This window comes from Rhynchophorus ferrugineus, unplaced genomic scaffold, assembly GCF_030347505.1.
Source record: "Rhynchophorus ferrugineus isolate W39M unplaced genomic scaffold, kcgeb_rfMv2 rfM1, whole genome shotgun sequence".
Taxonomy (NCBI): domain Eukaryota; kingdom Metazoa; phylum Arthropoda; class Insecta; order Coleoptera; family Curculionidae; genus Rhynchophorus; species Rhynchophorus ferrugineus.
This window is the reverse complement of record NW_027472580.1, coordinates 45,515,955-45,531,979: the sequence shown is the minus strand read 5'-3', so window position 1 is coordinate 45,531,979 and position 16,025 is coordinate 45,515,955. Positions and strand designations below refer to the sequence as shown.

Genomic DNA, 16,025 nt, shown 5'->3' with positions numbered 1-16,025 from the left:
AGATATGATTCACGAACCGTTTTAATTGTTATTTTGTGTTAACCTATAATTTTTTACGGTCTTAGGTTTGTTACGTAACAGTTGCGATTAGAGAACAGAAAAAAAACCATAAAGCCTACAGATAATTATACAGTCATATCATTACGACTTGCAGTAAATAACTGCAGGATGTGCATTATCGTCAAATTACGCTCTTCCGCTGTAGGAATTTTTAGTCCATATGAGTTATGCAACTATTGATATGGAGACACTGTTTTTTGATAGCTGCATATAGTTTATCTCTGAATAGAACAGTGTGAGGTTGTAGGTTGGTTTAAAATATATCTATCATATTGGTACATACGCATTTTTGTATAAAACTTTATTAGTTTATTAGGAATAAAGATTTAACTTGCTATATTCGTGACTACTAGTTTAAACCAAACATAAGACTACAAATGGTTAATGCATATGTTTCCAATATATATCCTTTTTCTCAATAATCCTATTAAATTTTAGTTGGGTTTGTAATGATGGATAAATATGATAGTAATGATATATATGATGATAGTATGATGGTAATGGTGATAAATAGAGGAGCATAATTGGGGACCATAAATGTTTATAGGGAATCTCCAGTTTCATAAATAAATTCTATAATAATGGACTAAATTAAATCGTGTCTTATAAAGGAATTCTGATTAAAATGAATCAGATTAAAGGAAGTGTTCAAGCAGTGAACCCTTAAGAACATTTGAGAAGCGAAAAAGGATGATATAGAATTTATTTGTTGGAAAGGTGTTTAACCCTATCATTGTCTCCTTTGTATTTCACTTGTTCTAATCTCTGCAGGATTCCCTTAATGGAAATAGGTTTCTCACAAAGGAACTTGTTTTTTTAGTTTTCATTGACGGGTGCGAAATATTGTCTACAACAATGCAGTAGATTTGGTTTAAATTTATTTACGCTATAACAAAATCAGTTGAATTTTATATAAAAAACAGCATGATTTTGTCTTACCAGCTTAGAATCTAATAGTGATCAATACAAACTTCAGATATGTCTTATTTTTGGAAAATTTATAGTCAGGGTGAGGAGGTTAGATCAAGAAACAATTATATAGAAATCTTTATGTTAAAGTATCTATGTTTTATATTGGTATTTAAGAAAATCTCAGACTAGGCAATCAGTATGTTGATATGTTTCAAATAATCTTATACAAATCTATAGACAAACATTATTATAGACTCAACGAATCTGAATCTAACGAAAGTTGTTTTTCATAATGATAACGCTAGATAGTATACATCTCCGAGATAAAATCTGTTTAGTTTAAGTATTATGTGCAGTACAGTTACTTTACAAAAGAAAATGATCTTTTTATGAGCAAATTATTATGAGAGACTTGTTTAATATGAAAATATTCTTATTTTGTATTAATTTTGTATTTGTTTTATATTGCTGGATATTGTTACATATTTAAAGTTGAGGTATTTCAATATTATTTAGGATTCTTTTTATGATGGTCATTATCATCAAATAATAGCCGACGCTTGGGGAGAGTGTATATATCTTAACCAATACCCTGCTCTTAGTGTCGCAGGAATTCGTTTACTTTTCATTTGACAGACTGGCCATTGCAATCTGCGCCTCCGAGTTTGTTCCTTAACTGTGCAGTGGTGGTAATGATCTCTTTCCTTAAGTATTAATAAGTATGCTCTTAGTGAGAAATTTTTGTTAAGCTCTGAAGCTGAATGACACGGAATTCTTGATGAGATTTATTGCTATAGGTAGGATTAATTAAGAGCAGCTAATTAAATGAATTAGTTGGATATGGAAACAAAATATACATTAATTCACAGATTTTTGGAGTAGTTGTCTGAGCTATACGAGCATAATAATTTATTAGTATTTTGTAAATTAGGTATTTTCACGAACTTGTGCATAATACTTTTCAAAAAGGTTATAACATTAATCTAAGCTTATTATTTATTGTTATATTTTGGATGTAATCTACAAATAAAATTCCTTTTACATCATTAAAAGCTAACACTAACACTCTGGCTCGATTTTTAATAAACCAATTCATTTCGAGTCGAGCGAGTATTACTGCGATTATAGCTGTCGGAGACATTAGTGAAGAAGCCTCACGAAAATTACTACAGGCAAGTGACAATATAAATAATTGGACACAAGCTTGGAAAATAAGAATTAATGAAAGTAAATCTGTACATGTGCAGTTCACCTATAAACAGACCGTACAAGCACCATTAACATTAAATAACACTATCATTCCATATAGCAACAACGCTAAATATCTTGGAATGAATCTCGATGCAAAACTTCGCTGGAAGGAACATATAAAGAAAAAAATAAAAGAACTGGAACTGAAATATAGGAAAATGTACTGGCTAATTCGAAGAAAATCACAATTAACAGTACATAATAAATTGCTATTATATAAGCAAATACTAAAACCTATATGGACATACCGAGTTCAATTATGGGGATGTTCTGCAAAGATTAACATAAATCAAATACAAATTTTTCAGAACAGAGTCCTGAGAGGTAATGTGGGCGCACCCAAATACTACAGGACTGATTACTTTCATCGAGACCTTCAGATACCCACAGTCAGCCAAGAAATCATAAGAATTGCAAGGGGGCGTGACGAAAGACTTCATTCTCATACGAATATTGAAATATTGCAACTATTGGATACCACCAGAACAGGACACAGACCCAAAATAATCAAACCATCTGATCGTGTGTAATGTTGTGTAGTGAGGTACATATATTTAAAAATTCAGCAGTGACACGTATAAACATTATTTCACCAGAGACTGAGATAGGGCCGATGGGTCCTCCTTGTTATATACCTAGATTTAAGTTATTATAAAGACAAATTGTTGGTTAAACGGAAACGACTAGTTGAAAACGAAAACAATGTATTAATTAAATTTAAAAAAAAATCGAGTCGATGAGGTAGCTACAACACCCCATTGCTTAGTTTTTTGTCCTGAATCAGAATCAAAATGGTATCTAACTTTCAACTGTAGCAATGAAACAATACACAAGATAATTTTAAAGTAGTACTAATTTTGTTTTCATTCTGCTGTTAAGGAATGCAGCATAAAATTGAATTTTTTTAAATTTAATCATAGTTATACTCTTATGAAAGTTTAAATATTAAAATATTAGAAATTATCGTATAGCCTAACACTGTACATAAATAGACAGAAAATATTATGTTACATGATAATATTCGGTTTTATATTGCAAACCCCTTAAAAACCTATTTGAAAAGTCCATAATAAATCTGATTAAGCTGTTACATAAAGGAATGTGTTCACGTCTCTTTAATTATCTTTATAGTCTTTGTAAGTGAAGCGAACAATATTTTGGCGGATGTTTGCAGCATGTTTATTGTCTTCGGTTCGCACAACATTTTGGCGGCAGCGCTCCAACAATTTCTGGTGTTAGATAATTAAAAGTAAATTAACCCACTCCGAATCGAAAACATGGCGCGGTGAAATATCGGAAACGTGTCGGAATCACCAGCCAAGGTTTCTGCGGATTTGCTAATAGACCTAATAAATGAGTGACTGTTCCGAGATGAAGCCTACAGGTCGACAACAAACGTCGTATATTTAGATTCGCCAGGCCGAACGATGACGACTGCCGATGTCGAACGATTTTTTATTTTTAAGTTATATTTTCAAGTATACGCGTGTTTTCTATGCTTCGTTTCTACGTGACGTGCTGATGGTTAGGCTATAATTAACTCGTATGAGTTTGTCGTCTAGAGGATTAAGTCTTATTGTTTTAGGATAAATAGTTGAAACTCGCGGCATTTCTTGTTATTTTCTTTGTAAAATGAGAGTTAATGATATGCCGGAAATTTTGTACAATCCATAAATTAATTAATTTAATTTTCTTTTATAGGGCTGTAAAATTAATTAAAGTAAACACAACAAAATGCGATACAGAGTGGAAAATAAATGAAATTTATGGATATAGCTCTGTCTTGTACTTATGTTTGTCTTCTATCATTTTTACAATAATATTTCAGCTGGCTTGGTTGGCGCAGTGATAAAGGCGACAGGACGGTCCACCTACTGTTGTGATAGTCGCGGGTTCGAATCCTGTTGGGGCATGGTCGTAAAGTTATGTTTGTGTTTGTTTAATATTTGTGATTTTCCTAGGCAAGAGTATAAAATCCGATAAGGAAAATGATCCCAGTTACTCCAGTAACCAGGCTGGGTAAGACCAGATGCTTTCTAAGTTGGTCACTCGCCAGTCGGTAGGCTTAATACCGAGGACCGTGGCTCGAAGCCCACGTTAAACAGTAGGTCCACTCCAGAAAATCCTTATTGGTGTTTCAGTTTTTAATTTTCAATAATAATAACAAATAATATCAATATTTCTCTTGATTTTTATTTAATTATTGTATCGCCCTATTATTTATTGTCTTAGTTAATATATGTGTTAAATCTGATCGAGAAATATTCTCTTCAATTTCTTCAATTTATTCCATTATTACACCGCTTTCTTATATATCCATAATATTATATAACAATATTTTATTTTCAAATATATTATTTTATTTTTTGTATTTGGAATTTTTACTAGGGAAGCAACTACTATTATATCTTTTCCATTGCATTTGAAGGCCTGGGAACGGTTGATTTTTGATTGATGATATATCAACTACTAAGCTTTTGTAGTTTGAGCTTCGTTTTCGTCCGATTAGTCTTGTAGTTCATTGTCCTGGGATTTTCTGATCCTCCCGGATGTTCTTATATTTTTAAATTGTTGAAACTAAAACCGCCAATTTCGATATGAAGGAGCTGAATCACCATTTGTTTTTAAAAGTATTTTATGGGATTTGGTAGCAGATTTTCTCAAATTAAACCACAAAAGGAATGAATGTCGAAAATATAATTATGAGTGTTTCGAAGTTGGCGTCTGTATACACAAATTAGCTCAATAATGCTAAAATATGAACTATTATTTTATACAGAGCAATATAAAGTTGTATTTAATAGAATATAAATGAACTTATATCTCAATAACTCAGAAATGTCACACTGATATAAAACTTCTATTTTCTTCCTTTTTTATTATTTGATCCACTCATTGTATGTCAGTCTTAAGATACTGCAGAATTTATAATTGATGTCTTTTCCAAATTTTCATTTTCAAACGAAACATTCGTTCTCATTTCATTCGACAATCATGTCTAAATTGTTGCTAATTAGCGTCTGGCGAGTGGACAACTTAGAGGCATTATCTGTCCTGGTTACTGGACAGACTAGAATGGTTCTCTGTTGGATTTTACATTTATAGAGGAAGCATAAATAAGAATTAGGTATTTGAGCCAATGACTATTGCAACTGTTATATTTTTTGTTCTTATTGTTTATAATATTGCCACAATTAGTTAATCATATTTTATACCCTATTTCTACTCTAACCGTATATTTTTTGTCAATATTATAATATTATTGCCTTATTAAAGTAGTATAATAAATAAACGCGATGTCATATTTAATTTCACAATTATTTTGATTACTGTATTAAAACATGACATTAAACATAAAGGGATCTGTTGTTCAAATATTTCCAATGGATGAATATAACAATAACACTGGGTATTTTTTTTTTTTGAGAAAATCCCTGAATTATATAGACGCGTTGCACAAATTATCTGTTATAAAAGAGTCCGAGGTCATTTGCTTAATTAAAATCAGTCATGCATATTTCTACGATTATAACAAAATTTCGCAAAAAATTACATTGAATATATGAAGCGTTTTGTCAATATTATTGAAAATTGTTATGAAACAAAATCAAACGTATTTCGAATTTATGTAATAATGAAAGTTAATAAAGTATTTAAATAATTTAATTAAAGGTTCGTTAAAAATTATAGCCAATATTTGAAACGACATTTAATTTATTTTATTTTGTAGCTCTTAGTACTATTAGTACTTAGTAGTATATATTAAATAGTAGTATTCAGTACGCAAAATAATGTCTTTGTAGAAATTTAAAGGGATTGCTTACAGCTATGGTCGAAGTGAAATTTTATAGTCCATTTAATAAAACAGTGAATTTATGTCATCTAGATTTATGAGGTCAAAACGTCTCAACGTTGCCGCGTCAATTTTGAATTTAGTTAATTTTAGTTTTGATATATAACAAAATTCTAATCTAAATAAATTAATGAAACAACAATAATATTATCAAATATAATTTATTTTGACATTATAGTAGATACAATTCCTATACTATCAAAAGGTTTAAACTAACTGTGTGTAACTATTATATAATCATAATAGTTTTTAAGTTAGAACTGTTTTACCATATTTAAATTGTACTGTCTTCCACACCATATATGCGGTAGAGTTTTAGGCGCGTTTTTTTGATACAGTGGTATCCCCTGGAAGCCTAAACTATCTAATTAAGAATAATGTACGTACAAATAATGTATTTTACATTCATTAAATAGCATATTTGCCTTCTTACGTTTAATTCCGGTGTCTTGGTTCCTTCGTTGCAGTTTCCTTGTCAGATCATTTTAATATCATCTTAGTATCTTTTTTTCTTGATCAAGTTAGATTTAATCACTGCGTTCTCCGTAATACGTTTGTCATATCTGCTAAACAGTTAGTATTTTTTATCTCCTCGTATATTCTAATCAAATGTTCATGTATATCCTGAACAATGACACATATTTTTATGCACATAAATGAATATATTCATAGAAAACATAAAAATATATTCTCACCTTTAGATATTTCCACTATCATCACTGTGTTTGTTAGCATTGAATCATAATTCCACATACGAAAAGTTTCATTCAGCCACTGTCAATTTGTGAGTAACTTTGTTCAAATCAATAACTAAACTGTTAATTGTTAGTCTATCTAACGCTTGTTCACAATTTCACCATTTGTCAACTTCGTCAGTGTATGCTTGTTTCGATATATCCAGACAGTTCTTGCTTGTGCCTATATCCCTCACGATCTGCATGTTCATTGTAATAATTGGTTGCCATTACACCCCATATAATTTCGAGTGGACTGAATATACACTTATTGGGAGGAAGACATTCTCTGTTATGAATAATCTGACTCTGTGGCCTTATTATTCAGCCATCTGGTCTACTATGTACTATGTACACAAAGCCAATTTTGCGAAAGATCACGTCGAGGTAGCCACTTTAGGGTAAATGATGTGGCTCGGTGAATGGAGGTAAAACGAAATGAAACAGTGGTGTTTACATTATGTGACCGTTATTTATTGGCTATATAAAAAAATGTGAAAAATACAATTAGATAAAATGGATCGCAGCGGTGTTACCTGGAGACGGGGCTTGGGCAGTCGATGGTGGCACGTCTAAACCAAACGATGGTTGAGCACTGAATGAATGGAAATACCCTTCAATAACATCCCAGATAAACGTCTCGGGGTTGCTAGCTATTCGTTATCGGGTTCTAGTTGGCGCTGCTGGCGGCACCCTGCCCGTGTTCAACATCTGGGATTATATTTCTGGGTATTTTGTAGACCGTTATTCCACGATGTAAAATTTGACATGCCTCAAGGTCGCTACAATACTCCCCTGCCAGAATTTTACATACAATTATTTTAAGCAACAAAAATACAAAAATGTATGAAAGAAAAATCAAATACAAAAAAAATTATATACCAAACAAAATGTGCTGCATGAAAAGGACTTTGAAAAATATGATAAATCAAAACGGTTGTGGTTGGTACGGTTGCGATCTGGTAGGGCTGTTGATATCTTCTCTGGTCCTACAGATACCGTTGCTTCATCGTCGCTTTGGCACTTGAATGTGGTTCATCGACAACGTTGAGAACAAGCTATTTTTCGAACAGGGCTGCCGTAATCGACGCTGTGGGAGGATCGATTGTTCGACGACGTGGTAGCTTATTTTCTTCGACGACAAGGCGTTAGCAATTCTGGTACCTCGGCGAAGACATGACGAGTCTACGGTGACTGCAATCGCTACCTAACTTCTGGAGCTGCTCTGTGACTAATCCGTAGTCACATACGTTACGGTAATTCAGAAAAATCAAATAACGACGGTATCCGGCCGAAGCTGCTCAAAGCCTTTCAAATCAAAATGTCTGCCACTATGACGGAGACGGCGAGTGAAGGAAGACATTATGATTTAAACATAGCGCCGAAAGAAATGTTTAGCAGAGACGCTGATGATTAAGCAGTGATATAAAAATATTTATGAGTTCAAAAGATTCTGAAAGAAAATTTTGACAAAAAATTTTAAAAAAATTAATTGGAAATAATGAAATTAAATTTAAGCCTCATTGTTCCAGCACTAAAATAAAATTTAATGAGGAACAAATGTTTGAATGAATGTAATATAGAAGGAATTTGAAAAGGAATAGGAATAAAATGAAAAGGAATATTGAAGGTAAAATCGAAAACGAATCAAATTAAAAATATTGAAAATTTTGAAACAAAAAATATAACGGCCACGTAAAATACACCATGTTGCACGTACCCTCCATTTACGAGTCCAAACCCAATTTTGCGAAAGATCACGCCGGGGTTACCACTTTAGGGTAAATGATGTGGCTCGGTGAATGGAGGTAAAACGAAATGAAACAGTGGTGTTTACATTATGTGACTGAGAAAAAAAATGTGAAAAATTAGATAAAACGGATGGCAGCGGTGTTACCTGGAGACGAGGCTTGGGCAGTCGATGGTGGCACGTCTAAACCAAACGATGGTTGAGCACTGAATGAATGGAAATACCCTTGAATAACATCCCAGATAAACGTCCCGGGGTTGCTAGCTATTCGTTATCGGGTTCTAGTTGGCGCTGCTGGCACCCCGCCCGTGTTCAACATCTGGAGTTATATTTCTGGGTATTTTGTAGACCGTTATTCCCCGTTGTAAAATTCGACATGCCTCAAGGTCGCTACATATATACATATTATATGCTTTTATGTTATTTTCTGACAGTATAATTTAATATTTATAATGTTCTCTGAAGAATATTAGCTGCAAGCATATAACATACTTAAATTTATCAAATGGAGTGGAAATGTTTAAAATAGAATTTTTCATAAGATGGAAAAATCGAGAAGGGAAATTTGGTATTATTGGTAATGATGAAACATAGTAATGAATTGTAAATAATCTAAAAGGGGATTTTGGATTCTTTTTCATATATTTCGGCATATAATAAATGTTTTTATTACCTGATGCATGGAAGTAATACAAACATAATTAACCATTAACTGTACTTTAAGAGCTATAAATTGTTAAAACACAATCTCTCGTATTGTTTATTGTTGATGTTTAGTTTAATAAACACTTCTGTCTAGTAATTTCGTAGCGGGAGCAGTATTTTCCCACATTCCACTTCTCGAACAAAACACGAAACGGTTGATATCCCATCAGATACGAAACGGTTTAGATACGAAAATAATTGAAAAAAAAATCACAGACCAAAATCAGAAAGAGGATTTGTTTTATTGTATTCGACTAATATCCATATCACAGAAACGAGATCATTTAGAGGTTTTTCTATCTTTTAATGATTTAATGTATTGTTTAATTGATTGATTATAATAATATTATTAAATATTATGCCATTACTATTGGAATTTTCTAATTCGAATACACCTGTTGTTCTAAATTATAAAATGAAATGCAAATGAAATATTTTATAATTGTTTTGAGTTGTATTCTTTTTTAATTGATGATTACATGAATTTTAAAAAATAATAATGAGTTAAAATAATGTTTTAACTCTAAACCTTTGATACTGTCACTTTAAAACTATTAGCAAAATTTTGTTCTTTATATAGTGATTACATTGTTGAATAAAAATTATTTTGGTTTTATCTTTAATGTCTCTGTTATCTTTTAATATCTTTAATATTTTTATTATCTTTTTTATCTTTAATACCTTTAGTACCTTTAATATCTTTGATATCTCTAATATATTTAACATCTTTAATATTTTTAATTATATTATATTTTTAATATATATATATATATATATATATATATATATATATATATATATATATATATTACTATAATATACATTTTTTGCGTTTTTTGCGTAAGCATAAGTTTGTATAAATTTTACTTCTGGAGTACCTCCAAAATAACATGCCCATATTGCTACTGTACATTTTTAAATCAATTTTATGTAACAATTTCTGTTTGAAAATCATGAAACTAAAGTTCAAATTGTTTCAACTTCCAACTTATTCGGTATATTTAACTCCTTCTGACTTTTGTAACTTTTCATATTTTAAATGAATCTCTTGTTGAAAATAATTGTCATGGCAAGAAGGGGTAATACGGAGGTATTCAACGGATCCCCAGAAATCCACTACACTAATATAAGGATACATTAATGGAAATAAATATATTATTGGAGATAAATTGAAGGACTGTTGGAATAAGTGTATTGAAGCCGAGGGAAATTATTCTGAAAATAACTTTTACAACAGCAATTTTTTTTTCATTTATAGAAATTTTCGTTTCATTTCCTTCGGTTATAATTTTACAAACAAACGTAAATATTTAATTAATTATGCTTGTTTTCATTTTAACTAATCATATTTGATTAAATTTTCTTCGTTATATTATACTATATTTCTTTATTTGTGTAGGATTTCTAATTGTTGTATCGTAGAATCTTGGAACACGAAAGGTAATTTACCAGTTTGATGTGACAACAGCTGACTTATAATTTATAACAATACTAACTTGTGTTGCTTCAGTTGATTAGATTCATGTGTTTTTTAAACTAACTTATTTATATGCATTTTTGCTTTATTATGGTTTTATTTTCTTCTTTCAGAATATTTTATAATTAAACAAAGGTAAATAAATGGAAATTGCCAACGAATTATTCTTTTACGTATCTGTTTACTAAAGACTAATAAGAATGGAACAAAAGAAAGAAATATTCGGTCGATGATTACAGAATTTATGATTCTCATCTAGGGACTTGATAGTGCTGCTGAATTTTTCATCCCTATCGGAAACAGGCCAGATAGGACTACGAATTATTATAGTTCATTTTTTAGACGCCTTTTGTTTGTCTAAAGTTATTATATTTTCGCATAAAAGCAATATTTCTTCACAGAATTAATACATACAATCTGTTACAAAAAAGTAACATAGAATATCGGTCATAAACTTTCAAACAATATGAATTTGTATTTGAATTTGCTTATGCTTAAGTTTATTCGATGATAATATAACTGTGTAGAATAAATTATGATTGTTTTACATAACACATATTATTTAGAAGTAATGTTTATTTTATCCAAAAACAACTAATTTCTTAACTATTAATTAAAACTAAGATTTAAAAATAATTTAATATTCTAAACCTCGATTACAAAACTTTTATTTACTTTGTTGTTTTTAATCATAATTGCAGTTAGAGTGTTCCTTGAAAACCTGAAAATTTCAACTAGTTAGTATTTCGTCCTAAATGTCTTTTAATAAATGAGAACTAGATAAATTAAAGTGGATATATTTAAATTTTCATGTTCACAGCAGACAATAATTATCGTTTTATTTATTTGTTTTATAGTTTTCTAGAATTATTGTTAACTAGATTTCGGTATTGCAGCTAAAGATTGTCGATGCTCAAGCAACTGCAATCGTTGGAAATTTTTATTTATTAAGTGTTAGCATATATTCGGATAACGTGTGCCAGGCAAGCTCTGCCCCATCGATTTGAACAAGCAGTAATTAGAAGATACTATATTTGGTAAATACTCAGGGTGCGGCAGAACTTTTAACTTTTTTGAACTGCACCAATGTTTCCTTCACAACTCTAATAATATTGTCTTAAATATTATAAATACTATAAATTAAAAAATAATTTGTCCAAAATATATTTAATATACAATATTTGAATTTACTGAATAGAGTAACTACATGTTACAATTTTGACGAAACCCCTTTTTTTATAATTTTTTAGCTGCTTAATTGGATACTATGCATTCTATATGCAGTCATGCAAAATTTTGCTCTGTGCATTTTTGCTCTCTGTAATGATATTTATTTTTTTATCTATGAGAACGAGCATCACCTAATTATTATTTTTCTTAATAGATTGCCTTTGCTGATGATATCGAACACAATTACTTGTTTTTAAAATGATGCACTTGCTGATATAATATTTGAGTGAGAATTTTGTTTTTGTAAATTCTTTTGCCAATAAATAGAAACACTCTAGAGATAACTTCGCACAAAAAGATATGTTAAATAACATTTATATATTATAACATAATAGCCGAATCATAAAAATATATATAACAATTCTTCCTTTCAATGTTACTACATATAAGTTCTTAGTCATTTTGGCTATTATACTATCTAGTTGTTATCAGCATGAAGTTGAAAGCATAGATTCGTCTGTTTCAAAATATCTGTGAAGAAAAATGTGTCATAATTTTCAGTTTCCAAATCTCCCAGTTTATTTTCCTCGAAAAATATAGTATTGGTATTTACTTCTAAGTCTATTTGAAGATTCTAATTTGTGCTGAGCAACTGCTGATTCCAATAGTTAACTTGCAGTCATGTTACCCTTTCCGATAGGTTAAGGGATGTGATCTATGAATTGTCAATTCAATTATCTATGTAGATTTTAATTAAAGACTGATTATCAAAGTTATAATTAGGTATTGCTGTCTGAGTGATCTTCTACATTTGGGTCTAGCTTTGGGAGCTATTGACTGAGCACGACTACCGAATGTTTTATTGACTATCTACTGTTTCAGTCGCTGCTCTGATACTTTCTGGAATTGGTTTTATCTTGGCAACTATTAGGTCTTTTTTTGAGTAATTTTTTCGAAGTCTGTCAATTCCTTGTCAAGCCTTTTGAACATTGAAACTTCAATGAAAGAATTTTAAGTTTAAAGGAATAATAATCTTCAAATGTTGCTGATTAAGGGTTTTCTGAAGTTTATCATTTTTTACCATTAAAAATTGTTCTGCACTAGAATAGAATCCTGTGTAAAACAATTAATTTTATTTGAACCTTCACATTCTGAAAAACAATATTTTTATTATATCTTTGCTTTTAAACAAATAATATTGATCTTAAATGCTGCAAAAGTAACAATTTAAGTTCAAATTCTATATTTCTATGTTTGGATTATTTATAACAGTTTTAGTGGTAGCATCTAGTAGAAAAAATCACAGCACCATCTATGTGTGTCTTGAAGTAATTCACCTTTAAACGGCTTCGCATATCCGCTGTTTTCTATTCCTGTAAAACGCCCAATATAAATCGTTTCACGCGACCGTATTAGCTATTAATTTTCCCACAATTTTTGTCGACAGAATAGAACTATTAAACTAATTTTCAGCGTCGTGGTATTGATTTCGTTGCCTGTTACGTAGAACGACAACAATAGGCGACCTGATAAAAAAGACCTGCATGGGAGATCGAAAAAAGCCTATTCTATTATTGAATGTCTTGAGTAGCATCGTGTTTGGATAATGTGTTTTATACTGTTAAATGTAGAACATAGACTGACGGGAATTATAGGAAAAGGGCAGGAATAATGAGTTTATTCACCATTGTGGTCGGTCGAGAACACGAACATTAAAAAATTATTTATTCGGAATCTTCTTTTGTGCCAAGCAAATTGCTAACGATTACATTTGAAAACTTTTTGTCTCGATCGATTGCTTCTGAACATACTTAGAAACCTTTTCCTGTTATATATATCGTAAAATCGACTTTAACTATTGTTGATAATGTCCTAAAATCTATGCTATTATTACTAAAGTAAATAAAATATTGTTTAATATCGTTTTATTTTTAACCAAACCCTTCAATAATAAATGGTATATTTTCGAATATCTATAGATATGGAATTTAAATTTAATGATTTGTTGTTACTATTATTAGAATTTTATTGTTATATCTTAACACTCCCTTTTACCAGTTAATGATTTTTCTAGAATGGATCTGTTGCTTAACGTGGGCTCCGAACGACACCGCTAGGCATTAAATCTACCGACTCTGAAATGGCCATCAGAAGATCAATGATCATGCCAGAAAATATCTGCTCTTACCCAGCCTGGTACTGGTGAGACTGGTTTGTCTTGCCGGATTTTATTTTCTATAGTCAATCATAAATATAAATTTGCAACTCGCACCTAATACAGTTGTGGGGACTGTCATCTTAACCATTATAACGGCTTGCTGGCTAACCAACCTCAGTCGTTAACGTTCCTCAGTTCAAAAATTCTTTATTCTTCAGTGAAAAAAGGAACTCATTTTTTCAGGCATTTTTCAGCATTTTTACAAAGAGCCTTTCGCAGATTTAGCTACTAGGTTACGGGTTGCACGTGGATGTTAACACACTAAAAACTGGAAACTACCAAATTAGTAGCGAATGAAAATTCGCGGACTCGATGTCATTCGATGATTGCCAGCACTAATAAAAAGTGTTGATACAAACAAGACCTTATCTTATAAAGCAAATTTCGATTCAGACAGATCACATGGCTTTCATTAAAACGCGCGCATATCTTGAGAATCCTTGATAACCACTTAACTATTCCAATATTCATTTAATACTTGTATCAATGCCTGGTTGAAAGAAATCTACTGTTTTCTATTTACTTTGTGTTTTGTATTTTGTTACTTCATATTTCTGTATTCCTTATAGTGTTATATTATATACTTTTATAATAATGTCTATTTTTGTATTTAGTATATATAACATATACTTTATCTAGTTATTATATATTACTGTGATAAAAATAATAGTAAAACTTAGCATTTTGATGCAATTTATCATTTGAATAAATTCGATTGATTTTAAAAGGCAGTGTCAGCTTCAAATATGTCCTTCATTTGCTTAGGATATATATATATATATATATATATATATATATATATATATATATATAATTACAAAAGTATTAATGTTTTAATAACGTAATAATAAACTATAAAGTATTTGTTATTAATTTGTAAACTAATATGTAAGACATATATACTTTATCTTGTTATTTTTTATATCCTGTATTTGCAATATATATGCTACTGTTATAAAAAAAATAGTAAACATTTTTAGAAATAAAAAAAATATTTGGTAATGTTGCTTTATCCAGGTAAAGGTATTAATTGTTGGTATATTATTATAAAAAGCAAATAATGTGTGTTATATATATAATAAATGTGTTCATACCAATATATACTTCATATAAGTTCTATTTGTTTTAAAAAACAGTTTGAGATTCAAATGCATCTTCTTTCGTTTGGCTTTAAAAACAAATAAGCAAATTAAGATCTTATAATTTTTGACCATCAAATTTATAGGTTATATAAAATTGAAATAGAAATATCAATCCATCTCATATTTATCTAGTATCAGTCTTCATATTAATCTGTAGTTTGTATATGTAGACATCATGTCAATTATTTTGGATGTTGAAAAATAGTCTTAAGGGGTTTGAATACAACATAGAATGTCATAAATGTGTGTTAAAAATGAGCTTCTAAAAATGTTTGGGAAGCCATATAAAATCTGCAATAAATGTGGAATTATTGACTTATAAATAATTGTGTAAATAGACTATTACGAACTAAAATAGGTTTGTATAGGTTATGTAGCGTTAATATTACGGCACATAGAATTATAAGAAATCGGTGTGATGTTTGGTGATACTATATGACAAGTGATTTATACTATAAGGGTTTAGTTTGTATTAGAATAGGATTGGATGGGCAGAATTGTCTCTACACTTAATTAATAGTTAATAGTTATTAGTAGTGTTGGGAACCGTCGACTGAAATTGATTATCAACTTTTTAGTAATTGACTGCTTTTTGCTTCCGACTGTTTCAGTCGTTATTTTTGGTTCGACTGATTTTACTACTTTTTACTAGTGACTGTTTCAGTCGACTTTTTCAGTCGCTATTTTAGGTCCGGCTGATTTTGTTACTATTTACTATCAACTGTTTCAGTCGTGTACTTTTAGTTACTATTT

At 30.3% G+C, this 16,025-nt stretch overlaps 2 protein-coding genes across 3 annotated transcripts in view; one reads left to right on the top strand and one right to left on the bottom strand.

Moving 5' to 3' along the window:
- Positions 1-16,025, top strand: part of LOC143206852 (extracellular serine/threonine protein CG31145) — a 558,035-nt gene that overhangs the window by 34,892 nt on the left and 507,118 nt on the right. The window contains exon 2 of one of the 2 annotated variants that reach the window (XM_076419661.1): positions 10,665-10,705. The exons of the other annotated variant lie outside the window; for it this stretch is intronic. The gene's annotated coding sequence lies outside the window, so the exon portion shown is untranslated. The remainder of the gene's footprint in view (positions 1-10,664; positions 10,706-16,025) is intronic. 2 annotated transcript variants of the gene reach the window in all.
- Positions 1-16,025, bottom strand: part of LOC143203609 (uncharacterized) — a 68,495-nt gene that overhangs the window by 42,881 nt on the left and 9,589 nt on the right. The window lies entirely within an intron of this gene.